Here is a 10,295-nt window from a genome sequence, read left to right on the forward strand (position 1 = left end):
CTTCCTTCCTGTACTCCCCGTTACCCCTCCCCAACCATATCCCCCAACAACCCTTAAGCCAGTAAATCTCTATAGCTTTACCCATCCTGCGTTTCATATACTAAAAGCATAGAAAAAATATAACAGATAGTCAAGAAGGCTACTAATAATAACAATATGCAACAGAGATATATGGTACTCCAGTTAGAAACAATTTGGGACAAAAAACCAAACAGAAAATATTAAAAACTAGATCAAGCTTGCGGCAGTTACATAATCTCCTGTCAACTTGAATGAAGGGGTAGAGTCTAGCCTGTCAATCAGGTCGCAGCTTGATGACCTCATTTAGAGGTGCAGTGGAGATAAATAGCTCACAGGAGATCAGACTCAGTCTTTCTACCTTTCCTTCCCTGCTGTTGAGACACTCAGAGAGCTAGAGGAGACATGTGGAGACCCGTGCCAGGGTTGAGATGCTTCTGTTACCACTGGATCCGCAAGACCTACCCACTGGTCTGTGATCTTCCTACATTTGGCATTATTGAATGTGCTGTGTGAGTCTAAAGAGGAATCTATGGACTAGTATTGGACATATGGGCTAATATCGGACTTATGGACTTGATCTGAACTGGGCTGGGATGTTTTCTCAATATACAATTGCTCTTTTATATACAGCTCTTTCTTATACACTATGAGTGTCTATGAATTTGTTTCTCTAGTCAACCTGGACTAACACAAAGCTCAAAGTGTGTCAAAAGGGAGAGCAAATAATAGGTTTTAACCATTCAAGTCAGATTCTTCATGTTAATCTATTATATTAATCTCTATAATATTCTGTGATAACCAGACTATTTCTGTCCCTTAATTATGGTCAGAGGGAAATCACTGGAGGTTTATTCTATGTGTAAGTCCTTAAAATGTATTTTGGACTTCCACTATCATCTATAGCCTTCTGCAAACCAAATGTTCAGAAGCTCTGATGCCTTTCCCTTGTTCGGATTTAGGTTATATTATTTACAATCCTTAGATCACACATGTTAGTGTGCTTCTTCCGTGTAGTCTTAGTTGAGGTCTCATTTAGATGGCTTCTTGTTGAAAATAAGCCTTTAAGACCTTAGCCGCTATTCTTTCTGATAGCCAGGCACCACCTACTTTCTTCACAACACTTTACTGTAGCACCCATATCTTCTGTATTTCTTTGATGAGGGTGAGCATCAAGCGGGGCTATACCATAAGAACTAATTGTTCTTAGATTGTTGCTAGAATTAAGTAAAAGCTCCCAATCCATTCCTATGTCTATGTTTTCTATCTGCTTCTGATTCACCTTGTTGATATTTTTTGTCACTTTTTGTTAGAGAACATTGTTGATCATCTTCCTGGAGCATACGGTCATTTTGTTTATTATGTCATTGATTTAGTCCATGATAATGTATTTAAAATACAATTGAGAAAAGGAGATTAAATAAATGTAGGCTTACTACAAACCACAATACATGGATCATTGTCTTGTACAGATTAAATCCTTATGTAACTGGACACTACTTACAAAAATGATGGGAGTTGGTGGTCATCAGGCCAAACTGACAATAATATTCACTGACAACATCAGAGCCACATCTGCCAGAATAATACCTGTCTTAATAAACCACATAGGGCTTTGAAGTAGTAAGTAAATGATGGTCTGACAACCCTTGATATAGCAGTGCTCTCCTGCACATACCATGTAGTTGGGCATTAAGTACTCAGGCTACCATTGCATTTGAGGTAGCCCAGTTCACCTCACGGGGTTTCCACATCACACCCCTCTGGTGTGGGCTGTGGAGTATTGATTTTCTGACTGCGGACTCCGTGAGCACTGACTGCGAATCTGAGCAAAGGGAGACACTTGACAACTTTGATCTTTTCTCCATGTTCATGATGTTACCTCTTGGTCTACTTATAAAATTGTTTTCCTCCTTTACATGACTTTAATCCATATTGAGGGCTGCATCCTTGACCATCATCAGCAAGTGCTTCAAGTCATTTGTAGCTAGCAGACTTGTGACCTCTGCATATCGCAAGTTGTTAATAAGCCTTCGTCCTGATGCCATATATAGTTCAGTTTGTCAGGTGATTTGATCCACATACAGACTGAGTAAGTATGGCGGGAATACAACCTTGATGCACATCTTCCCTCAGTTTGAGCCATGCAGTTTGAGCAGTTGCCTCTTGGTCCATGGGGTCCATGTAAGCTCAGTGAAATATTCTGGTATCCCTTTTCTTCTCCAGGCTCCCCATAGATAGTTATGGTCCACACGACAAAAAGTCATTTCATAGTCAATAAAGCACAAGGAAATGTCTTTCTGGTATTCTCTGCTCTCAGCCAGGACACATCTAATGTCAGCAATAGTATTCCTTGTTCCAAGTCCTCTTATGAATCTGGCTTGACTTTCTGACAGCTCCCTCTCCATGCACTACTGTATAGGAGTAGATTATCTTAAGATGAACTCTGGGAAAGGAATTCCTGGGCTCCCGAGTAACAAGGGTGCATTTACGGGTCAGTCTCAACCTTATTTCCTTCTTCCAGGAGTTCAGGATCACTACATTTCACAGTTTAGGCAAGGTCCATGGGAAGGAGCTGACAACTCGACACAAGGAGCACAGAATATTCTGACCTTCAGCTAAGAGAAGGTAGACACTTTCTCTCCTGTTCCTTGGGAAAGTGCTAAAACAGCATTCCGCAGGTGTTCAGTTATACTCCCTGTGCCTGGTTTTATCTTCCTCACTGGACCATAGATAAATCGACTAAATTATTATTGCTTCTTTGTTTCCCCTCAGATAATTGTCAACAAACCCTTTGTATGGGAACTTGTCACATAATCCAGGGTATGTGACAAGTACTGTATATAAACTTGCCTTGAATACACATCTGGAACTTGGGGTTCCTACTCCTTGAGACCCCTAACTATGCCCTAACTATATCTCTTATCTTTGATCTCTACTCTACTTTCTCAATTGTGACCACCAGGCCCCTCTTGTCCCTGGTTGATTCGTGAGCTGGCTCTCATAATACTGCAAACCCTTGTTGAATGATCTTCAGTAAAATTTTACCTTCATGTGATATTAATGATATTGTTCTATAATTTGCACATTCTGTTGGGTCACCTTTCTTTGAAATGGGTACAGATATGGATCTCATCTAGTTAGTTGGCTAGCTAACTCTCTTGCAAATTTCATGGCTTCCAATGCTTCACGAGTTGGTTGAAACCTATCAATTTGTATTTGTTTAACTCAGGGACCCTCAAACTATGGCCCTGTGGGCCATTTGTGGCCCACCAAGGACATTCATCCGGCCCGCCGGGTGTTTTTGCTGCAGCTGCCTGTCCTGCTTAGCAGTTGACTCATCCCAGGCCTGCAGCGTGCATGTGTGGATGGTTTGGAGCTGGGCTGGGCTAAACGAGCCAGTGTGACAACTGATGGTGCTCCTAGCATGGTGGGGTCTAAGAAAGGAGTAATTGCATTAACCAAGAGATGGACAAACATGACCATTCTCATCCAATAGACATGCACTGCCTCATCCACCAACAAGTGCTGTGTAGTAAATCACTGAAGTGGGACTCTGTTATGAAAATTGTGGTATCTTGTGTTATCTTCATTAGAGCTAATGCACTGAACCACAGACAATTTCAGGAATTTCTGTCTGAGTTAATGTTGCCTATGAAGATGTTCTGTACCAGACAGAAGTCCATTGGCTGAGTTGAGGGAGAATTCTGAAACATTTCTATGATTTATTTCCACAGATAACAGCTTTTCTGCTTTCAAAAAACAAAGAAGTACCAGAGCTCAATGATGCAGAGTGGAAATGGCACCTTGCCTTTCTGACAGATGTAACAGAGCTACTCAGCAGTTTCAATGTGCAACTTCAAGGCAAGGGGAAGCTCATCTGCGAGATGCAATCACACGTGAAAGCATTTGAAGTAAAATCAGGCCTCCTCATCAAACAAGTGAAGGAGGAACATTTCTGCCATCTCCCCACAACTCAAAATCTGTTAGCGGAAAAGCCACTGGTTGCATCCCCAAGCAAAACGTGTGGACTCACTGGAAAAGTTGTAAAAGGAGTTCCAATTTAGATGTAAAGAGCTTCATCTCCATGAACAGGACATCCAGCTTTTCCGTAACCTATTTCGATTGACATTGAAAATGTGGATACAATTTACCAAATGGAACCAGCTGAACTGCAGAACTGTAACTCTCTGAAAGACGCATTCAAGTCAAGCAGCCTTCCTAATCTCTCTGCATCTCTCACTCGGAGACAGATCCTAATCTCAGGAACCATGCACGCAAAATGGCAACTGTCTTGGGCAGCATTTATGTCTGTGAACAGACTTTTTCCAGAGTGAAATATCTGAGATCTCGAACCAGATCTGGACTAACTGATACACACTTGCATCACTTGTTACGACTGGCAGTGACAAATATGGAACCGGACATTGACCATCTCATTAGCAAAAAGCAGGCCCATAGTTCCCATTGAAATACTGGTAAGTTTGTTGATTTAACTTTACTTGTTTTTCATTTTAAATATTGTATTTGTTCTCGCTTTGTTTTTTCACTTTGAAATAAGATATGTTCAGTGTGAAAAGGAATTTGTTCATAGTTTTTTTAAAACTATAGTCCGGCCCTCCAACGGTCTGAGGGACAGTGAACTGGCCCCTGTTTAAAACGTTTGAGGACCTCTGGTTTAACTCTTGGAGTCTTATTTTTGCCTAATTCCATCAGTGCAACTTGGATTTCTTTCTTCAGTACCATTGATTCTTGCTCATATGCGGCCCCTTCAAATGATGGAATGTCAACTAGTTAATTTTGATACAGTGACTCTTATTATTTCCATTTTCTTTTGGTGTTTCCTGCCTTGTTCAGTATTTTCCCATTGAAGCATTCAATACTGCAACTCAAGACTTTAATTTTTTTCCTTCATTCTTTTGGTTTCCGATATGCTGAGTATGTTAGGCCTGGTTGAGTATGCTGAGTATGTTAGGCCTAGCAACACATCCAATGACACTCACATATCTATAAGAAAGAATTTTTTATCAAGAAATAATTATATAGTAAGAAAGCATCCCAACCCAGTCTAACTTAAGTCTATAAGTCAGAGACTAGCCCATATGTCTCTCTTCAGACTCATGCAGCCACATGAAATGATGCAGAAAATAACAAGATCCTAGGTCAGTAGGTGCAGAGTTCTGCGGATCCAGACTGGCCAGCAAGCAGGAAAGGGAAAGGGGGGCGTCATCAGCTGTGACTTGATTGACCGGTTTGATTTCTCCCCCTCCACTTACATCCATCTTCCAATTGATATAAACTTATCTACGTACCGCACTGAGCAACAGAGTTCTTCCTTTTTGATTTCATAACTCTGGGTCTACTGCACATTTCATGATAATATTTTGCTTTGTCTTCTCCAGCTGCCCTTTGACAATTTTGGTTCAGTGCTTTTATTTAATCATTTCTTCCATTTGCTTAACTATTCTACAGTTAAGAGCAAGTTTAAGAATCTTTCTGACATCCAGTTTGATCTTTTCTTTCTTCCCTGTCTTGGTAACCCTTTTTGCTTTCGTCATGGATGATGGTAGGGATGTCATCCCACAGCCACCAATCTTGCATCATTAGATTTTTTTGTTTGTTTTTAATCATTTACTGGGGGCTCGTACAGTCTTATCACATCCCATCCATCCATCCATTGTGTCAAGCACATTTGTACATTTGTTGCCATCATCATTTTTACAACATTTTCTTGCTACCATCCCCTTACAGAAGGGTTGCTGGGAGAAGACAGGTGCAGTATAGCACCGATGAAACATGTGTCATTCGTTTTTAATGCATCATGTCTGTTCTGAGACGTTCTAGAAATGTAGGTGGGAAGCAATGTCATAACTTGGCTTTCATGGACGTCTTTTCATTTTCAGCTTCAGTCAATGATATTATGTCCTCAGTTAATTTTCAGAAATCTCCTCTTTCACATAGCATCAACAATTTTGATAGAAAAAATTTCCTACAACTTTTTAAAAATACTTCCTTCTGTAATAAAGTAAGTTAAAATACTATTTTCTAAATCCAAAATTGACTTTTGTGTGTGAATATAATTTCTCATAACTAATTACCCAAACTAACCTATGTTCAAGATTTAGTTTTATGCTCCAAGGAAACTATTATATTTAATCTCAAGATACTTAAAAGTTATTAAGTCAACAGCCTTATATGAAGTTAAGCATTTTTATTGATGCAAGATATTTACCTTTCTTAACTGGTAAACAAATTATTGGTTTTTTACTTTCTTCTCTAAGGATTTGATACTTTTGCAATAATATTACATTGTTTCATTTCTATTTTTAAAATGTGCAATTGCTATAACAAACACTCATCCCCCTTTTTATTTATTAAATTCCATTAAAAAATTAGTTAGGATATAATAATACCATTCTTTTTCAGGCGAGATCCGGCACGTTCAGGGTAGTATGGCTGTAGACTCTTTTTCTACATGGACTCTTAACATCGTCTTTCTTTTAACACCACCCCCCCACACACACTGTATCTCACTCCCCAAACCCCTCATTCTACTTTCTGTCCCTATAGGTTCATCAATCCTGATTTCATATACCGAAAAGAGGGTGTTGACGTAACACCTCTGAGATACACTCTACTATAAACAAACAAAAACCAAATAACACAATTTGCACCAAAAATACAGAACATTTTGGAAATCAGATTAGGTCCTGCAAAATAGGTGAAATGTGGATTGATGACAAACCTTGTTCTGGATGTCCATCAACTTCCTGAGAAGACAAATATGTCAACTCATAGTGCATTTGGAGTTTGTTTCACCAGGTCAGACTGTTAATCAAGCTTTCTATTTAGAGGTTCTGAAAAGATTGTGTAACAGTGTGTGACAAAAAAGGCCTGATTTATAGCAGATAGGGGACTGGTTTTGCCACCATGACAATGTATGTGGTCATGCAGCTATCTTAGTGTACCAGTTTTGGGCAAAAACAGCATGCCTCTCTTATCCCACGTACCTTACTCACCTGCCCTGGCTCCATGCAACTTCTTTTTGTTTCTGAGAATGCAGAGGGACAGCGAATAGATGGCTTAGAAGAGGTGAAGGGGAAAAAAAAAAGGAGGTGCTGTCAGCCATCCAAAGAGATGAGCTTGAAAATTGTTTCCACGAATGCAATCACAGATTTGACTAATGTATTAAGTGTAATGGAGAGTACTTTGAAGGTTAAACATTGTTTTGTAAAAAAAGTTTAAATAAATAGTTTTGAAAAAAGAGGGTTTTCCTTGGGCACCCCCTTGTACTTTGAAGATACAGTCTTGAAACGCTTGTATATAAGAAACACTTCTTCCAAGATAGATTGGTTTGTCCTTTTAGCAGTCTCGGGTGCGTATTCTTCTCCAGCACCACAATTCACATGCACCAAGTCTTCAGTCTTCTTCATTCCGCTTCCAACTTTCACGTTTATGAGACAATTGGAAATACCGTGGCTTAGGGCAGGCTCATCTCAGTCCCCAAAGAAACATCTTTGCTTTTCAATATTTAAAGACCACTTGTGGAGTGGCAGTGAAGGAGAGAAGAAAGCCCACCGTGAGACGGATGGACACAGTGGTTGTATCAATGGGCTTAAGCATCGGAACGATCGGGACGATGGCCCAGGCCCATGCAGTGTTTCATTCTAGTGTGCATCGGGTCGCTATGGATTGGGACTGATTCCATGGTACCTAACACAAAGAGCTGTTTTGCGGCAGATTTACCCAGTGCATGGTGCCTTTTGATCTCCTGACTGATGTTCCCATGAGCACTGATTGTGAGTCCAAGGAAGGTAAAATCTTTGGCAAACAACTGTTTTTCATGCTGGTACCTCTTGGTCTAATGGTGAGGACTTTTGTCTTCTTTACACGGAGTTATAATGAAGGCTGCGATCTTTGACCTTTAACAGGAAGTGCTTCAAGTCCTCCTCGCTTTCAGCTAGCAAGGTTGTATAATCAGCATGTAGAAGCATGTTGATAAGCCTTTGTCCACATTCTTTTTCATATGCGCCATCTTCTCTGATATCCGGATTGAATAAGTATGGTGAGAGGATACATCCCCGTGGCACACAGTTTCTGATTTTAAGTCATGTAATATTTCTTTCTTCTGTTCACACTACAAGGTCTGAAGGAGTATAATGAAGTGTTCTGGAATTCCCATTCTTCTCCGTTATTCATAGTTTGTTATAATCTACATAGTTGATTGACATAGTCAATCAACTCTTAATCTGGTCTGAACTCTGGCAACTCCCTGGCAACTACTCCTGCAACTGTTGTTCGGTGATCTTCAGGAAAATTTTACTTGCATGTGATATCAATGATATTGTTTTATAATTTGAGCATTCTATTGAATCATCTTTCTTTGGAATGAATACAAATATGAATCTCTTCCTGTCAATTTGCCAAACAGGTGTTTTCCAACTTTCTTGGCGTAGATGAAGGAGTGCTTCCAGTGCTTCATCAGCTTATTATAACATTTTAGTTGATGTTCCATCAATTTCTGGAGCCTTGATTTTGACTAATGTGTTCCGTGCACCTTGAACTTCTTCCTTCATTATCATTGTTTCTAACTCAAGTGCTGCCTCCTGAAATGGTTGGATGTTGACTAGTTCCTTTTGGTGCGGTGATTCTATTCTTTCCATCATCTTTGGATGCTTCCTGCATGATTCAATATTTTCCCAATAAAATCTTCCAGTAATGCAACTTGAGGCTTGAATTTTTTTCCTTGAGTTCCTTCAGTTTCAGATATGCTGACGGTGTTCTTCACTTTTGGTTTTCCAATTGTAGGTCTTTGCACATTTCATTATAATAGTTGGCTTTGTATTCTTGAACTCCCTTTGAAATTTTCTATTAAGCTCTTTGACTTCATCGTTTCTTCCATTTGCTTTAGCTACTCTATGATTAAAAGCAAATATCAGAGTCTCTTCGATATCCACTTTGATCTTTACTTTCCTGACTTTTGAATGACCTTTGCTTTCTTCATGAAGGATATTCTTGACGTCCTCCCATAGTTCTTAAGTTCTTCTGTGCTTAGTGTTCAATGTATTCTCGAGATATTCCCGAAATTCAAGTGGGATAGAGTTCCGGTTGTATTTTAGCTCTGTTGGACTTGTTTTGATTTTCTTCAGCTTTGTGCTGAGCAATTGATCGTCTGTTCCACAGTCAACCCCTACCCTGGAGTGAGCAGCTGATATGCTTCTCGTTTGTCTCTTTTCACAGATGGAGTCCATTTGATTTCCGTGTATTCCACCTGGAGCACTCCATCTCCATACACACCTTTTGTATTACTGAAAAAAAAAGTATTTGCTATGAACAAGTCGTTGATCTTGCAAAATTTTGTCATGTGATCTCCAGCTTCATTTCTATCAGCAAGGCCATATTTTCTGACTACTGTTCCTTCCTCTTTGTTTCCAATTTTCACAAACTGTCCATAATTATCAATGCATCTTGATTAAATATTTGATCAATTTCTGACTGAAATCCTTGGTGGAATTCATTCATTCCTTCAGCAGCAGCTCCCATGGTTGGTGCATACGTTGAGTAATAGTTGTAGTGATTGGATTGGCTTGAGTGCAACTAGATAAAATCCTGTCACAGACAGCATTTTACTTCATAATTGATCTTGCAGATGTCCTTCTTTGACAATGAATGCCATGCCTTTCCTCTGGATTGGGTCACCCCTTGCGTAGTAAATCACATGATTTGCAGATTAAAAATAGGTAATGCCAGTCCATTTCTCCTAACGAATGCCCAGGATATCATTTTTGTGTGTTCCATTTTATTTTTAACCATTCCAGTTTTCCTAGATTCATACTTTGCACATTCCAGGTTCTGGTCATTAGAAAAACTTTGCAGCTGTTTCTCCTTACCTTGAATTGAGCCCACAAGCAGATCAAGATTCCAAGGGCTCCATGCTCACAAGCTTTCCAGGAGTCACACCCCATGATCAACTCTGCTCTGACAAGCAGCTCCTCCTCAATCACATCTTAGTGCGATGAGCCCCATCTTTCAACATCTGTTGGCACAGTGTTCTGTGGAGATCTACATGTGTCTTGGAATCAACCTTCCCCTGAGTCAGGAGGTTCTCTCCATCGGAATCCCAAGTCTAAAGGACAATTCCATTCCCACCTCTTCTTTCTTTGTTGTACAGTGAACCCTCGTTTATCGCGGTTAATTGGTTCTAGACCCTACCGTGATAAATGAAATTCCGCGAAGTAGGATTCCTTATTTGTAAATCAAATATTTTCGTAGTTAGA

Source organism: Echinops telfairi, unplaced genomic scaffold (genome assembly GCF_000313985.2).
Source record: "Echinops telfairi isolate 266 unplaced genomic scaffold, ASM31398v2 ScPeMD7_23;HRSCAF=83, whole genome shotgun sequence".
In the NCBI taxonomy this organism is placed as follows: domain Eukaryota; kingdom Metazoa; phylum Chordata; class Mammalia; order Afrosoricida; family Tenrecidae; genus Echinops; species Echinops telfairi.